The 16198-nt window shown below is 52.8% G+C and overlaps 1 protein-coding gene across 5 annotated transcripts in view; it reads left to right on the top strand.

Moving 5' to 3' along the window:
• The window catches only part of LOC101947741 (C-type lectin domain family 2 member D-like), a 75030-nt gene that overhangs the window by 41888 nt on the left and 16944 nt on the right, over positions 1-16198 (top strand). For 2 of the 5 annotated variants that reach the window (XM_065564277.1, XM_065564276.1), the window contains exon 1: positions 2101-7377. The exons of 1 other annotated variant lie outside the window; for it this stretch is intronic. The gene's annotated coding sequence lies outside the window, so the exon portion shown is untranslated. Of the gene's footprint in view, positions 1-2100; positions 13160-16198 lie in introns of those variants that run through there. 2 more of the 5 variants (XM_024112984.3, XM_042845337.2) reach the window with 1 other exon arrangement.

The following is a 16198-nucleotide window of genomic DNA, read 5'->3' as shown; positions in this document are numbered from 1 at the left end:
TGGCGCCCGCCAGACAAAAAGGGTTGGGGACCACTGCCTTAGTGTCTCTGAGCTGGGGGCCTTGGAATGTTTTGCAGGATGGCAATCTCTGGTCAAGAATGACTCGACGATACCATGAGTCATACCAGCCCCTCCCCTGTTTTGAGGGGGGAGGAGATCAACTGGAAACATATACACTGAACTAGAGCCTAAGTTACTGGGCTCAACGTGGGAATCACTGGGTGAGCTTCTCTGCCCTGTGTTAAGCAGGTCAGGCCAGATGGTCATAGCGGTCCCTTGTGACCTCAAAACCTCAGATATTTGGTTTTGGGAAGAACGGGAAGCTGAGAGGTGGCTTTGGATAACCAGGCAATCGTCGATTTCCTACCTCTGCACCTTACTAGCTGCTGCTGAAAACCGTTCTGGTCTCGTGCTGCTGATAATCCTGAGACCAACCCGAAGTGCACCGAGTGGCCCAGAGGATGGCTCTGTCGTGGGAGCGTTATTTTTATTGATGCGGGATTGAAGAGCTCGAGCGCGTCTACCAGGGCGGGCTGCACAGCGGTGAGCTTCCAGGGGAGATTGGCAGGAAGCGGGTGACGCTGGCATGCCAGGAGAATGAAGGCGGGAATTGCAGAAAGGAAGCCGGGCACGAGGTACAAAGGGCCGAGCGAGGGAGACACCTGGCAGCAACTTGCAAATAGTAGCAATGCGGGGGGCGTCTTAGCCTCTTGTAGAACCGGGAGCGTCTTTAGTGCAGACGCTGCCTCTTCATCTGCACTATCCTGCCAGACTTCCCTGGAAAGCTGGAATCACTGTGTGCTGCTATCCTAGGTGCAGACTCTCCAGACGTCCGTCCTGTTTGTGCAATGGCCAGCGAGAGTGTTTATGGTGGGTACAAAGACAGGCGCGCTTTGTCGTGACCGTTTTAACGCTGACCCAGGGACTCCTCTTCAGTTTTGTTTTTAAAACTTTGTAAACTGAGATTGACTTCATTATGCTATTGGTATCACTAAGCTAGACGTTTCTGGCGGCCCCTTTTTGCACAGGATTTATAATGGGCTGTTTCCGGACTAATGTTGTAAGTCAGTGGTCTCCAACCTTTTTATGCCCAAGATCACTTTTTGAATCTAAAAAAAGAAGAACAGGAGTACTTGTGGCACCTTAGAGACTAACAAATTTATTAGAGCATAAGCTTTCGTGGACTACAGCCCACTTCTTCGGATGCATATGCATCCGAAGAAGTGGGCTGTAGTCCACGAAAGCTTATGCTCTAATAAATTTGTTAGTCTCTAAGGTGCCACAAGTACTCCTGTTCTTCTTTTTGCGGATACAGACTAACACGGCTGTTACTCTGAAACCTTTTGAATCTAAAGGCAACCCTGGATGTACCCCGCTCACTCCATCCCCCTGCCTCTGTCGCTCGCTCACTCTCCCCCAGCCTCACTTACTTTCACCCGGTTGGGGTTCGGGAGGGGGTGCGGGCTCTGGGCTGGGGCCGAGGGGTTCGCAGTGTGGGAGGGGGCTCTGGGCTGAGCCTGGGGCAGGGGGTTGGGGTGTAGAAGAGGATGAGGGGTGCTGGCTCTGGGAGGGGGCTCAGGGCTGGGGAAGGGGGTTGGGGTGCTGGCTCTGGGAGGGGGTTGGGGTGCGGCCTCCTGCGTGGCAGCACTGTCCTCCGACGGCTCCTGGTCGGTGGTGGGCGCAGCGAGGCTAAGGCAGGCTCCCTGCCTACCCTGGCCAGACACCGCTCCCAGAAGGGGCCAACGGCCCCGCCCACACCCCCGCCCACACCCCCGCCCAACCCCGCCCCCTCCCCAAAGTCTCCGCCCCCTCCCCTGCTTCCCGCGAATATTTGATTCGCGGGAAGCCTGAAGCAGGTAAGGGGGGCGTGGGGGGAGGAGGCGCGGCCCAGGCTGGCCCCCCGGCGGCTCCAGCCTGGGTCGGCTCGGGCCCTGGGGTGCCGGCCCCGGCCGACCACCCCCGGCCCGCCCAGCACTGCCGGCCCCCGGCAGCCCGGCGCACCCCCCGGCCCCGGCTCCCCGCCGGCCCGGCTGACCCGGCTGACCCGGCTCCCCGCGGGCCCGGCTGACCCGGCTCCCCGCGGGCCCGGCTGACCCGGCTCCCCGCCGGCCCGGCTCCCCGCGGGCCCGGCTGACCCGGCTCCCCGCGGGCCCGGCTCCCCGCGGGCCCGGCTGACCTCCCGATTTTCCCGGACATGCCCGGCTTTTGGGGATTTCCCCCCGGACGGGGATTTGAGCCCCCAAAAGCCGGACATGTCCGGGAAAATCCGGACGTATGGTAACCCTAGTACAGAGGGCGCTCGCTACGCCTCTGACAGATGAAAATAAAGTTCCTTGAACAAAATTATGGACAGCTGGCCGGCCTTCCTCTCAGGAAGAAAGTCCTTAGGTGAGTCAAGATGAATGGCAGTGCTGGCTGTTTGGGGGGTGAGCTGTGTTGCAAGGCAGGATGGGCAGATGAGAGGGAGAATAGAAGTGAACTATCTGAACTGCTCATGACTCTTCCCCCCCCCCCCCGCCCACCAGTCTCTTTTAAAGAAACCCCAAAAGCAGGAAAGTGGGCATCATAGTTCATCCCTGTCATTATTTTGTCTGCAATTAGGCTTAATATCAGTCACACTAATTGTGGTCCATTCACTTCTGGTTCCACGTCTGTTTTACCAAGCGTAATTTTAACAACCCTTGGATTTTATTAACGTGGCCTTTGCGGTTTAGACTAATCCAGCTTTTTCGTCTGGTTCTCTTGCACTTGTGACAATATTCAGTGTCATAAGCAACTTGACCCTATTTTTCATGGTTATTGGAACCTCTTAGGAACGTTCACATATTTTTTTACAGTGAAGGTCACAATAGGGGTACACTTTGTAGTTGTCACAACAGCTCTCACACCTTAACTGAAGTGTTGCATCTCCTATAACTACTTCCTTTTCCCAAATGTTCATTAGGCTTTGAAGTAAATAAAAAATAACAAACTGAATAGAAATGTAAAAGAAAAATTAACAGCCCCACCATAATCTCCCCCCTACCCCCAGTTTTAAGCAGTCTGATACGCCTGTCTTATTGCTCAATTTCCACTCTCTTGGGCTCCAAACTTGCAAATTATTCCATGTGAGCAGAGCCCTGTTGATTCCCCACTATGGCCAGTTCTACCTACCAGGGATATTAATTGGCAGCTCCTCCATGGAGCTGTGAGCCCGGGCATGTACCAGGCGTGGTTCACAAACTCCCTGGACACGTGTCCCTTCTGCAGTGAGAGGGAGACCCTGGTGCACATCTGTGTAGGGTGTGTCAGGTTGCAGCCCCTCTTCCGGCTCCTCCAGAACCTCTTATAGAGAGAAGTGCAGCCAGATCCTTAGTATCTCCTGATCTGTGCAGACCCCATCTGTAGCCCCACAAAGCTGTGAGTCTGTGACGGGTTGGATCACAGAAACCCCCTTGGGAGCTGCCACCCTGATGTGCAAAAGACTACCTCTGCTCCTGTTTTCCTTGCCAGCTCAGGACTCCAGCACCGTCTTGCTGAGCCAGACACTCCCGTCTGCTTCAGCACAGACCCAGGGTCTGAATCACTTGTCCCAAAGCTGCAAGTTTACCTGAAAACAGCTCCCAGAAGTGTGCTTGTCTTTAGCACTCAGACGCCCAACTCCCAATGGGGTCTAAACCCAGATAAATCCGTTTTACCCTGTATAAAGCTTATGCAGAGTAAACTCATAAATTGTTCGTCCTCTATAACACTGATAGAGAGATATGCACAGTTGTTTGCTCCCCCAGGTATTAATACATACTCTGAGTAAATAAAAAGTGATTTTATTAAATACAGACAGTAGGATCTAAGTGGTTCCAAGTAGTAACAGACAGAACAAAGTAAGTCACCAAGCAAAATAAAATAAAATGTGCAAATCTATGTCTAATCAAACTAAATACAGATAATCTCACCCTCAGAGATGCTTCAGTAAGTTTTTTCTCAGACTGGACACCTTCCAGGCCTGGGCACAATTCTTTCCCCTGGTACAGCTCTTGTTGCAGCTCAGGTGATAGCTAGGGGATTCTTCATGATGGCTCCTCTCTCCCCTTTGTTCTCTTCCACCCCTTTATATATCTTTTGCATAAGGCGGGAACCCTTTGTCCCTCTGGGTTTCCACCCCCCTCACTGGAAAAGCACCAGGTTAAAGATGGATTCCAGTTCAGGTGACATGATCACATGTCACTGCAAGACTTCATTACTCACTTGCCAGCACACACATATACAGGAAGACTCACAGGTAAACACAGCCATCTGCAGACAATGGTCCTGGTCAATGGGAGTCATCAAGATTCCAAACCATCATTAATGGCCCACACTTTACATAATTACAATAGGCCCTCAGAGTTATGTTTTATATTTCTAGTTTTAGATACAAGAGTGGTACATTTCTACAAATAGGATGATCACACTCAGTAGATTATGAGCTTTGTAATGATACCTTACAAGAGCCCTTTTGCATGAAGCATATCCCAGTTACATTATATTCACTTATATTTTTATAAAACCATATAGACTGAACAACGTCACAGAGTCCTCCTCCTCAACCACCTCCTGGCGCAGGCCAAGGTGGCCATCCATCACTCTGGCTGGACAGGGTTTGCTTTGTGATTGTGGGGCCTATTTCTGGTCCATTGCACAGCCATGACTCCAGGCAGAGTTCCTCTGGGCAGTGCCTGCTGACTCCGTAGACATCTTTGAGGTGTGGTGGGGACTGTTGGGGGTTCTCTGCTTGGTGTCCCCCTCCGGATCCCTGATTTTCAACCTTTGACAGTGCTCCCACCCCTGTTTTTTTCCTTTGTTGTCCCCAGCATTCAGTTGTGGCCAGGGTCCAATTGGCTCCTCCCCCTTGGTTGAGGGGGCGGGCCTCTAGCTTTGGGCAGGCCTAGATCTAGTGCTACGGGTGGTTCTGCTTAAGCACTGATGGCCCACAGAGTCCTAGGATAGTTTGAATTTCTGTACTTCTCTATGGAAGGGTGGAGAGATGCTGCAGCACCTGCAGGCCTTCTCCTTGGTCTTCCGGGGATAAGTAAGGAGAAGCAAACTTATCATTGCATTTTGGAGGGGGCCGCTCCCCTTGGAAGTACTGGTGTGGGGCAAACCAAGACAGGTGCCTCGACAGAACTTGGTGGTGGTGTCCAGGGAGAAGGGCAGAAGGTAGAACTGGAATCATGGGGATGGTACACATCAGGGTTAAGATGCATCAGCCAAGCTGTGGGAAGGTTTCAGGAACTGGATAGGAGGGTGCTGGGGCAGAGGGGGGGGGGGCAGGATTTAGGGGCATCAGCAGAGCCTAAAGAATGGGGAGGGGAAACCAGAACTGGGAAAGCAGGGAATGCTCTGCATCAGGATTGTGTGGTGCTTGTGCAGATGTTGTCACAGCTGGATTGGTCAGGTTTCTAGTCTGCACTAGATCTTGTGAGCACGGGGGTGTGTGGAGGATTGGGGGGCGATCGGTGTCTGAGCTGGGGCAAAGGGCTGAAGGAGAAATGGAGAGCGCCATGTGCAGCGGGGCCGAGAACAGATGATTAGGGTAGGAATTTCCTGGGGGTGGGGGGGCGTACACAGGGAGCAATGGCCTGGGGACGCTTCCTCCTTCCCACCCTCCCTCCCCTGAGTGCGGTCACGTCTCCCCATGCCACTCTCTCTCCATGTCTGTCCAGCCAACCCAGCTCTTCCGCGCCCATCCCTGGGGCATGTGCCGCCTTACGGAAACACGTGCTGGGTCCGGCTCTGTGCCCGGAGCAGCACAGGGGCCCCAGGCCTCAGCAGTTCCAGGCACCACTTTGAGTCCTGTCCTGCAGGGCTGCAGAGCCAGGGAGGCTCGAAGAGGAACATGGTGCAGGCGGTAGGGACGCAGCGTGCCGTGCAGGGCCCTGCTGCTCCTGGCCCGGCTCCTTGTGGCCGTGCTGGAGGGAGGGAAGGGGTCTGGGCTGAGTCATCTTCTGCTACAGCTGCTGCGTGGTTTGTTTTTTACTCCCTCTCCCATCCCCCCAAAGGTGGAAAAGTCTTTCCAAGGGGGGAGAGAGAAATAAAACAACTGTCCCTGCTTTGTGGCCCATCTAGGAGCCAGCCCAGAGCTGGGATGGAGTGAAACAGCCTCATTTCCCTCCCCCTGCCCCCCACTAACCCAGTCTACAATCCTTTAGCTGCAGATCCCTCAGCCCTGCCCAGGGAGGGGGAGCGAGAAGGAAGCTGTATGTCCTGCCTCCTACACCTCACCCCAAATGCCACTGCAGAGAAACTTCATCCATCTGCCTTTCCTAGGGCCCCCTTCCCCACTTCCCTGTCTCCTTTCTGTTTCTCCCCCAGCCCCTATCCTGAGCCCCTTCCCCTGCCCCCATCAGCCCTCTGTATCGTTCTGCTAACATCATTCTCTGACCAGCGTTTCTGCATCCTGAGAAAAACCCGTGGGAAGTGTAGGGATATAAAAGAAGGTACTAACAGTGATTCCCCCAAGTGCCAGTGACCCCCTCATAATTTGTCCCCCACACTTTAAAATCCAACAGTTTCACCAAGTACAAAAATCTCTTGGGTCTTCTGTTAAAACTTGTAAGCTACTGTCTGTAGAAACCATTGATTGTATCTATCCTGTGAAACTTTGTTCTTAAAGTAATTGATACAAGGTAAACAAGCACTATAAGCCGTTAAGTGACTTTCACTTCATTCAACAGCTCCTAGGACAGACCCCCACCCTCTGTGATTAAAGGGCCGGGAGTCTCAAATGAATTATTTCAGAGTAGCAGCCGTGTTAGTCTGTATCCGCAAAAAGAAGAACAGGAGTACTTGTGGCACCTTAGAGACTAACAAATTTATTAGAGCATAAGCTTTCGTGGACTACAGCCCACTTCTTCGGATGCATCAAATGAATTAGCTCACACCCTGAAAGTGGTGGAGACAGTAAATTACAATATGGTTAAGGTATGGAATGTATGCCGATGAATGCTTGATATACATGAATGGTTAGGGAGGTGCCAGCCTAGCAAGGAAGTATCCATCCGCCGAAGAATGTGTCAAGTGGATAACCACAAAACCCCCGGAGGGTAAACTGGGACCCACCCCATTACCTGGAAGGATGAGAAACACAAACTTTGGACAGTTTGGAGCCACCAGGAATGTGCCACTTTGGACAGGAATGTGCCATCTGCTGTTTGAGTCAGCAACAGCAGAATGAAACAGCTCCCATAGACTAACATAGGAACTAATTCCTATAAGAATGGACTCTAAAGACTGATGACTTTGAGTCTCTGGTTCTGCTGCCAGCCTCCAGGAGCATCAGGTGCACCTGACATGGACTCGGCGCCATCCTCATGACCAAGATACCTGGCCAGTAACTTGGCATGAGCAACTTCTAGGCTGGTAACTATAACACCTGTACAGAACTTGAATGAATGATTGTGTGAATGAATCTCTCTCTCTCTCTCTCTCTGTGTGTGTGTGTGTGTGTGTGTGTGTGTATAAGAAATAAGTAGTCAACATTGTTTACTTTTATCTGGGTGTCTCCAGAGGGACTGTGCGGGCGGGGGGGGGGGGTTGGTTGCTGTTTCCACTGCCCCCCTTTTCAGTGTGTTCCTGGGTGGAAAAAGGATCTTGTGGGGACCTCAGTTGGCTGTGAGAGGACTATTTCCTCACCCAGGCGCGGGGGAGTGTTAGGGGATACAGGGAGGGAAGGGGGGATTTTTACCCTAGGGTGCATTAAGGGTAAATAGGGAGTGTGAATGGGAGGGAAGCTCTTAGCCTTGGTCTGTGAGAGAGAAATTAAATTGTCTTCTGCAAATATGACTTGGAATGTTTGATGTTCGCTCCCTGGCACATCCAGCAGGTGCCCAAGTCAGGGCTTCGCAGTATGGTTGGGAGTTTGAGTCCTGACCTGACAAGCATGTTGTGAAGTACTCGGATAATGCTGACTATTTCAGACGTACTGTTGTAACGTCACCCACAAATATTGATCTATCCTATCAGCCACCATCCCTCGCCTTACCAATGTCAAGTAGATTTATGGGTCCCTTCTGGCCTTCAAGTCTAGGAGTCTGTGTTGACTACAAACATCTCAGCGAACTGACATCTGCCTTCCTGTGAGTCTTGGTGATTTGGCCACGATCCCGGTCTGTTGCCTAATAATATCTTTAAGTGTTTCTACATTGGTAGTTTGCCAGTGACCTTTAAGAAATCTCCATCCGGCATCTGCTGGAGGCCTCTTTCTCAGTGTCCCCCATGGTTTACAGAGCAGGGTTTGTGTAACTGAATCCCACAAAAGAGGGAATCCCACTTCAACCTCCCTGGCCACACAATAGCAGATGTAAAGGTAGCCATCTTACAGCAAAAAAAACTTCAGGACCAGACTCCAAAGAGAAACTGCTGAGCTCCAGTTCATTTGCAAATTTGACACCATCAGATCAGGATTAAACAAAGACTGTGAATGGCTATCCAACTACAGAAGCAGTTTCTCCTCCCTTGGTGTTCACACCTCAACTGCTAGCAGAGCACCTCACCCTCCCTGATTGAACTAACCTCATTATCTCCATACTGATTTATACCTGCCTCTGGAAATTTCCATTACTTGCATCTGAAGAAGTGAGGTTCTTACCCATGAAAGCTTATGCTCCCAATACTTCTGTTAGTCTCAAAGGTGCCACAGGACCCTCTGTTGCTTTTTACAGATTCAGACTAACACGGCTACCCCTCTGATACTTGAATCCCACAAGTATTTAGATTTAAGATGTCCAGAGTTGCCGGAAGTCTGGTCCCTGGGTAATAAAAGGTTAAACTGGCTGTGAAATTCCCAGTGGTTGGTGCAAGGGAATTACACTAGAAGGGAACTCCATGGGTCTCTGCTGTGATATGGAGTGTTAGGCTTTCTCCACGCTAGAAAATTGTAGCATGTTAACTACTGTGTGGTCCCCTGAGCCCTTGAACTGGAAGATCGTCTGTGATCGTTTAGGTGGTACACACACAGGGGCAGAGTTGAGGATATTTGAGGGACCTTTTCTTTGTGTTCCAAAACTTTTTCCAGCTTAAAAAAATAGTTTTATCAGAACCTTAAATGTCCTGCTTTTCTAATGTCTGTTTCCAGGCTGTCAGTATTTGGTCACTGATTTATGTCGACATCATTCTTGCCCTTACATAGCGCTCGGGGGACATGCACATCATTTAATAACACCACAGCCACTGCACAGTGTCACTGAGCGTGGGCAAGCACCCCAGTCCATCCTAGGTGTTTACAGACAAGCTTTGTGGGGGCTCCAAGCACTAGGTTTTGCTTGGTGAGTTCCCAGTAAACAGACACCCATCCTAAGAAAAAGAGGATTCTTGCTAGGGCTGTCAGGAAACAGAGGACGAGACTAGCCTGGCGTGCAAGCGTTAGAGGTTTGTTGCAGAAAGAAAGCAGGATTTCCAAGCTATGCTCTTGTGGGCTGGTCTAAAGGAGTATGAAGCCAGTCCCTTGGGCTCTTGGGCTCTAGCTCAGAGGTTCTCAAACTGTGGTCCGCGGGTGGTCTGCAGATAGTTCCCTCTAAGCTAGGGTTACCATACGTCCGGATTTTCCCGGACATGTCCGGCTTTTGGGGGCTCAAATCCCCGTCCGGGGGGAAATCCCCAAAAGCCGGGCATGTCCGGGAAAATCGGGAGGCTCGGCCGGGGCCTCTTTGTCCGGGGCCGGGGGCATGGTGCCGGGCCGGGCTGGGCGTGGGGCCGGGGTCCGGGCCAGGAGCCGGGCCCGCGGGGCCGGGAGCCGGGGGCGTGGTGCCGGTCCGGGCCCGCGGAGCCGGGTCGGGGAGCTGGGCCGGGCCCGCGGAGCCGGGAGCCGGGGTCGGGGGGTGCGCCGGGCCCGCGGGGCTGGGAGCCGGGGGGTGCGCCGGGCCAGGAGCCCGGGTCGGGGAGCCGGGGGGTGCGCCGGGGTCGGGGAGCCGGGGTCGGGGAGCCGGGGCCGGGAGCCGGGGAGTGCGCCGGGGTCGGGGAGCCGGGGAGTGCGCCGGGGTCGGGGAGCCGGGGCCGGGAGCCGGGGAGTGCGCCGGGGTCGGGGAGCCGGGGAGTGCGCCGGGCTGGGAGCCGGGGTCGGGGAGCCGGGGGGTGCGCCGGGCCGGGAGCCGGGGGGTGCGCCGGGCCCGCGGAGCTGGGAGCCGGGGGGTGGTCGGTCGGGGCCGGCACCCCAGGGCCCGAGCCGACCCAGTCTGGAGCCGCGGGGGGACCAGCCTGGGCCGCGCCTCCTCCCCCCGCCTCCCTTACCTGCTTCAGGCTTCCCGCGAATTAAATGTTCACGGGAAGCAGGGAGGGGGCGGAGACTTTGGGAGGGGGCGGAGTTGGGGCGGGGGCGTGGGCGGGGCTGGGGGCGGGGCCGGGGCCCCGGGGAGTGTCCTCCATTTGGAGGCACAAAATATGGTAACCCTACTCTAAGCCTAAGAGTAGTACTCCCATTGACTCTTCGGTAGCAAGCAGCACTAGGTTTGGTGGGGGTGCTGCTAGGTGTTTTGTGAGATAAAGACTTTATTTGCAAGCTCTATGAAGCAGGGATCTGTCTGAAAACTCCAAGCTATGTGTTCGTGTTTTTGAGTTGGTGACTCACAGTGTGAAACCAGGCGAACTTTGCCTGTTTCTACAGGGCTCTGTTGCATTTGCACAGCGTGGGTCCTAAACAATCATTTAAAATACCCCAAACCAACCAGTTGATGTTTTACTTCCCTTCGTATTCTCATTGTTGTCACTTGTTTGCCTGTGGTTTGGTTTTGCTGTTTGTGTCACTTTATTACATATTTTTACTGTTCTACGTGTGTGAAGTATTAATCAAGTTTAGAGAGGACATCTCAGAGAAATTGTATAAGCCTGAGTGAATGCCTTTTACTGTCCTTTCCAGTATCAGAATATATCGTATTAATATTTACAAGGAGAGCATGACTATTTCTAGTTGACTCATAGATTTGTTTAGCATCTTAAAGCTGCGCTATGCAGGCAGATAATATGCATGCAAGAGGGATAGTTATTATTCAAGTTTTTTTATGTAGCGCTTCTATCCAAAGTGCTTTACAATAGTTAGCTAACGGTACAAACGACATTTGGAAAGATCATTAAGTGGTCTGCCGAGACCCTCAATAATTTTCAAGTGGTCCGTGGAAAAAAAAGTTTGAGAACCAAACTCTAGTCTCTGAGGTGTTGTCTTGACTAGGGAAAAGGTGAAAGTTAGGTCAGGCTTAGCTAACCACTTTTTGTAGCATGAATGCAGGATGACCCCTTCACTTCAGTTTTAGAAGGTGGAGCTGTAGAGTGAGGCCATGGACTTAGGATGTGAGAGGGAAGAGCCCAGGGTCAGGCTAGCAGGGGCCTGTGGGTTGGGGACCGGGGTTGAGGGACACCAGCAGAGCTCTGTGTGTGTGGTGAACCCAGGGCTGGAAGCTGGAATAGCAGAGAGGACAGTATTTCTGGATTGAGGGGCATCGCCTCTCAGGACTGGAATAGCTGAAAGTTGGGGGTCAGGAACTGAGGTGCGTGGGCAGAACTGCAGGAAGGTCCCAAGCCTGCAATAACAGGGATTGTTTCTGCTTCTGATCTCGTTTTCATGCAGCAGGTAAAATGCCCCACTGACAATCATAGTTTTCCTTCCCTACCTGTAGGGTTTGCACCGATGGATGAAATCAGGGCTAGAGCCTAAGTGTTATCTTGATTAATTTACTGGTACTTTCTTTTCAGGAAAGCTCCCAGACATGTGGACAGACTCTCACTGAACATTGTCAGTCAGAGAATTGTTATTCAGTTGCTCTCCTTGCCCTCAAATAAACTGAAATCTTCATTCAAGTCTCAGTTCTCTACCCCTTTGATTCTTTAGAGGATCTTTCTTCTCTCTCCTCAGGCTCAGCTGAGAGATGAGATTTTTGGTTGGCCGAGTGAAAAATAATCAGGCGAGTGAGTTCCCTTCTCCTAGAGTTTCAGGGGAGCTAGTGAGAACCGCTGCTATAGTTAAAGGTAGGCAATAGTTTCTATTCTAACCCCTGTTCCCAGATGCTCAGAGTTTTGTATGTTTCCCAGAGCAGAGGGGCAAAATCTGAGAAGTTATGATCCGGAGGGTGTATTAAACAGAAAGGTGTCTAATGGGTGGAGAGGGACTGGCTGTTCCACGGGAGATTTGCTGACTGTTGGGATCTCTATCCACAAGCAGGTGGGAGTGTGATCTGAAACTGTAGCTGACTAATGTGCTCTCCTGAATTTTCCCAAAATGTCATGATGATTATAAGTGATTTATAATTGTTCCAGCCTATGCAGTGGTGTATTCCCGGGATATGGGTGTTTTCTGTCTGGGTGTTCGGTTCTGTTAGGCTTTATTGAGGAAATCTTGATTCGAGTTCTGACTAATTGTGTGTGAAAATGTTTTGCTGGCTTTGTAAGTGTTCTCTATCACGTTGTAATTAACTAACAAATGTATTTGGGCCTAAACTTTCGTGGGCTGGAACCCACTTTGTCAGATGCTGAGGAAGTGGGTTTTAGCCCACGAAAGCTTAGGCCCAAATAAATGTGTTAGTCTTAAATACTATGGCCCTGATCTTGCAGACTTGTGTATGGTTTAAGTTTTCACACTGTAACAGGAAGATGGAAGTGAGTAAAGTGGAGCAGGTGCTCACAGCGTCAGGTGCTAAGAATTCATCTGAAAAACAGGATGCACATTTTGGTCTCTTTTGCTGGATGGGATAAAGGTTTCCTGCTGTGCCCTTTGCCAGTCTTGCCTATTCAGTTGTAATCTTTGTGGACACAGTCACCTCTGGGTTTGGTTTGAGGCGGGAATCTGAGCTGCGGCTTCTGGGTGCTACATTGAGGAAACTAATCTGGCATCATCTGTGAGCCGGTGTCGAGTTGAGGCTCGGGAAGCGAGCCTCCTTGCAGATGAAATACTCTGGGGGTGCGAAAAGAACTATTTGCTCTTGCCTGCCACTGTGTCGAGAATCGGCATTTGGTTTGGCGCTCTGGGGAGGGAATGTTTCGGACAATGGCTCGCTGCTCTGCCGGGGGGTTTGCAAACCGCTGCCCCAGTGGCAGAGCGGGAGCGGGGTTTACACACCACCGCGTCGATTTACATGCGGGGGCGGTCCCGGAAGTTAATCAGCTGGGGCTGCTCCGGCCGGCGTGTGCTCAGACTGGGTTGCTGGCGCCTGGCTGGTGGGTGAGTGGCGGATCCCGTCTTTTCCATGGGGTCGCGGCTGAGCCCCGTGTCCCCTTGCGGGGGGCGAGGGCTCCGTGCCCCTTTCCCCTGCGGCGGAGGGGCTGCGGGTTGAGCCCGGATCGGGGGCTCCGGGACAGGGGGGCTATTGCAGACGGGGGCTGGGGAGGGGGGGGGCTGTTGTGCGCTTTGGGTGATGCTGGGGAGCGGGGTGTGACCGTGGGGTGCAGCGGGACCGAGGCCGCCCCTACATTGCTTTGTACAGCGCCCTGCACTGGGGGCGCCGGGTGATCCGGTCCCCTCCGATGGGACCGCAGGCGGCTGGGCTCCCCCTGCCTGCCCCCGCCCCGCACACATCGCGGGCGCGGTCCCTGCGGAGCGAGAGCCGCGGGGCCCTTAGTGGGTCGCGCCCAGGTTGGGTCCCGAGGCTGCCCGGAGCGGCAGCGGCTCCGCACGCCTCTTACAAGGGATTTCCCCGGGGCTGAACGGGACACTTCAGTGGGTCTCTGGACAGCCTCCAAGGGGCTCTTGGCAGCACTTGATATTAAAACAGGGTGATTTAATTTAACCCATCAGCAGGCTTTTACTATGTTAGTAACGGATGAAGTGATCTTGCCCTGAGCTATTAACCAGGGTTCCCAGGGGAGCAGCCGTTTCAGGGGTGGGGGGTGAGCAGGGATCTTGCTCCCGGGAAGCTCAGTGTAAGAGTGTTTGGGGGAAAAGGGGGTTAAATCCGTCTATAATAGGGGGACCCCCGTATTACCGACTCAATGAAGCTGGTGCTGGCCTCACTTCCTCTCGCCATAGTGGACATTGCATCATGTTTCAGAGGGGTAGCTGTGTGAGTGTTTCAGCAAAAACAACGAGGGGTCTTGTGGCACCTTAGAGACTAACAAATGTATTAGAGCGCAAACTTTGGTGGGCTCCAGCCCACTTCCGCGGATGCAGCCGTGCAAGCTGCAGTTTGGCAGGTGAAGAAATACACACTGACAGAGATGGGTGTGAAGCATTACTAGGCAGAGGCCCAGTGATAACGAGGTCAATACAATCAGGGGGGATGTGGCCCTTTAGTAACCCTTGATGAGAAGTTGTGAATACCAAAATAGAGAGCGAACCTTTTGTAGTGAGCCAGCCATTCCCAGGCTTTATTCAGGCCAAGTGTGGCAACTTTCCAGTCTGTGACTGAGTGTCCAGGGAGGTTGAAGTGTTCCCCCACTGGTTTTTGTATGTTACCATTCCTGATGTCTGATTTGTGTCCATTTGGCGTAGAGACTGTCCGGTTTGGCCAATGTACATGGCAAAGGGGCATTGCTGGCACACGATGGCATATACCACATTAGTAGCTGTGCAGGTGAAAGAGCCCCTTATGGTGTGGCTGATGTGATTAGGTCCTATGCTACCATGCTGTGGTGCAAAATAGATTCCCAGCTGTGTGAGGGTGAATTAAAGCAGCCCCACAGTGGGAGGACACCACGTGCCTGCTGCAGGGTGGCAGGCCAGCGCGCCCTTCCCCCCTCCACCCCCCCCCCCCGGCGGGATCACACAGGCACATCAGCTGGGACTGGGAGAGAGCCCTGTGGAGCCCCCACAGCAATTGCTCCCCTGCCTTAGCGCCAGCCCCACGGCAAGGTGAGCAGCCCCCCCCGCTCCGGGGGCAGAGAAAGGGCAGCACATCACACTCACCCTGCCTGTGCCCGGCTGGAACAGCGGCTGCAGCAGCAGGCCTGTGCCCAGGCACTGAGACCGGTGCAAGAGTCCAGTTCCCAGCCGGCGATCTCCCAGGAGCAGATGATGCAGGTGTTGCTGCGGGAGGGGAGTGGCTCGGTGGGGCACCCGGGCGTAGTTTCCATCTCTCTCTCTCTCTCTGTACACTTCGCCTCCTGTCCAGCCTGTGTGGCAGTCCTGATATTAACATACTTGCTGGGAGAGTAATTCAATCTTTCCCCCGACATACTGTTTAAGTCTGACTAGTAAGTGAAACAATGGATTCACACGACTGTGGCTCTTTTGGGTAAGGTCGATGACTAATTTGGTTCCTAAATCGCTGAGGTCTGAATATCACTGGTCTAGTCCCTGTCTGATGCTGAACCTGATACCGGGCTCCCTCTCACCAGCACTTTAATGGGAACTTTTTCCCCCCTTGTGAAAAATGTTAACAAATGGGCCAGGGGGAATGTTGCCCAATTTCTTCAATTCGTTGGGGCGGGTTTCATCCAAAAACTTCCGTTGCTTAAACCCAAGGAATTATTGGCTCTTGATTCTCAGAAACGGAGGCATTTGGGTTTTGCTATTATGATAAATCCCCAAAACTGTTTGTGAAATTCAGCACGTGGCGAAAACATTTTTTTTTAATCGGAAAAGCCCCTTTTCCGTTTAAACATAACGACAGACTTTCAGCCAGCTCTGCTTGAACACCACCAACAGCAGGATCTACAAATCCTAAAAGCAGACCTGGGAACGTGCATTTTCGTCCTCTACATCTTGGTAAGCGCCGGTGATCTTAACCTGTGGTTCTCCGTAATCTCAGTCAGTGTAGTGCAGGCTGCTTATTTATTCTTCATTTGTATTGGGGTAACACCTAGAAGCCCCAGTCATGCATTTGGTGTGTCGCAGGGTGTCAGGTCCCAGGGAACGAAGTACGTTCAGAGCAGGTGCTCCCATCTGGCCAATTGAAAACCCAGGGCTGCACCTGGGATTATACAGGATCAGGGAGACTCTGAGGGAGACAGGCCTGGGGAGGGAGGGGTGCTTTGGAGCATTTGTTCCTGGGGGGAGGCTGAAGGAGGGGATCAGCAAGCAGGGTTGGAGAGGACTGAAGGCAGAAAAGCAGCAGAGGGAGGTGCCTGCTTCTTCAAAGCCCAGAGCTGAAAACAGGGGAGCAGTAGAGGGACTCACTGATGTCTTCACATTGGAGAGCTGGACTCAGGAGAAATGGGAGAGGACTCGGGGAGTGAGGGACTTCACGCTCCCCTAGTAAAGATGATCTGTCAGCAGAGAGTTGGGGAGTGGGGGGAAGAAGTGGGGGTTGCACTCCAGCTGGAA

Source organism: Chrysemys picta, chromosome 12, assembly GCF_011386835.1.
Source record: "Chrysemys picta bellii isolate R12L10 chromosome 12, ASM1138683v2, whole genome shotgun sequence".
Taxonomy (NCBI): Eukaryota; Metazoa; Chordata; order Testudines; family Emydidae; genus Chrysemys; species Chrysemys picta.
This window is presented reverse-complemented; position numbering and strand designations above follow the sequence as displayed.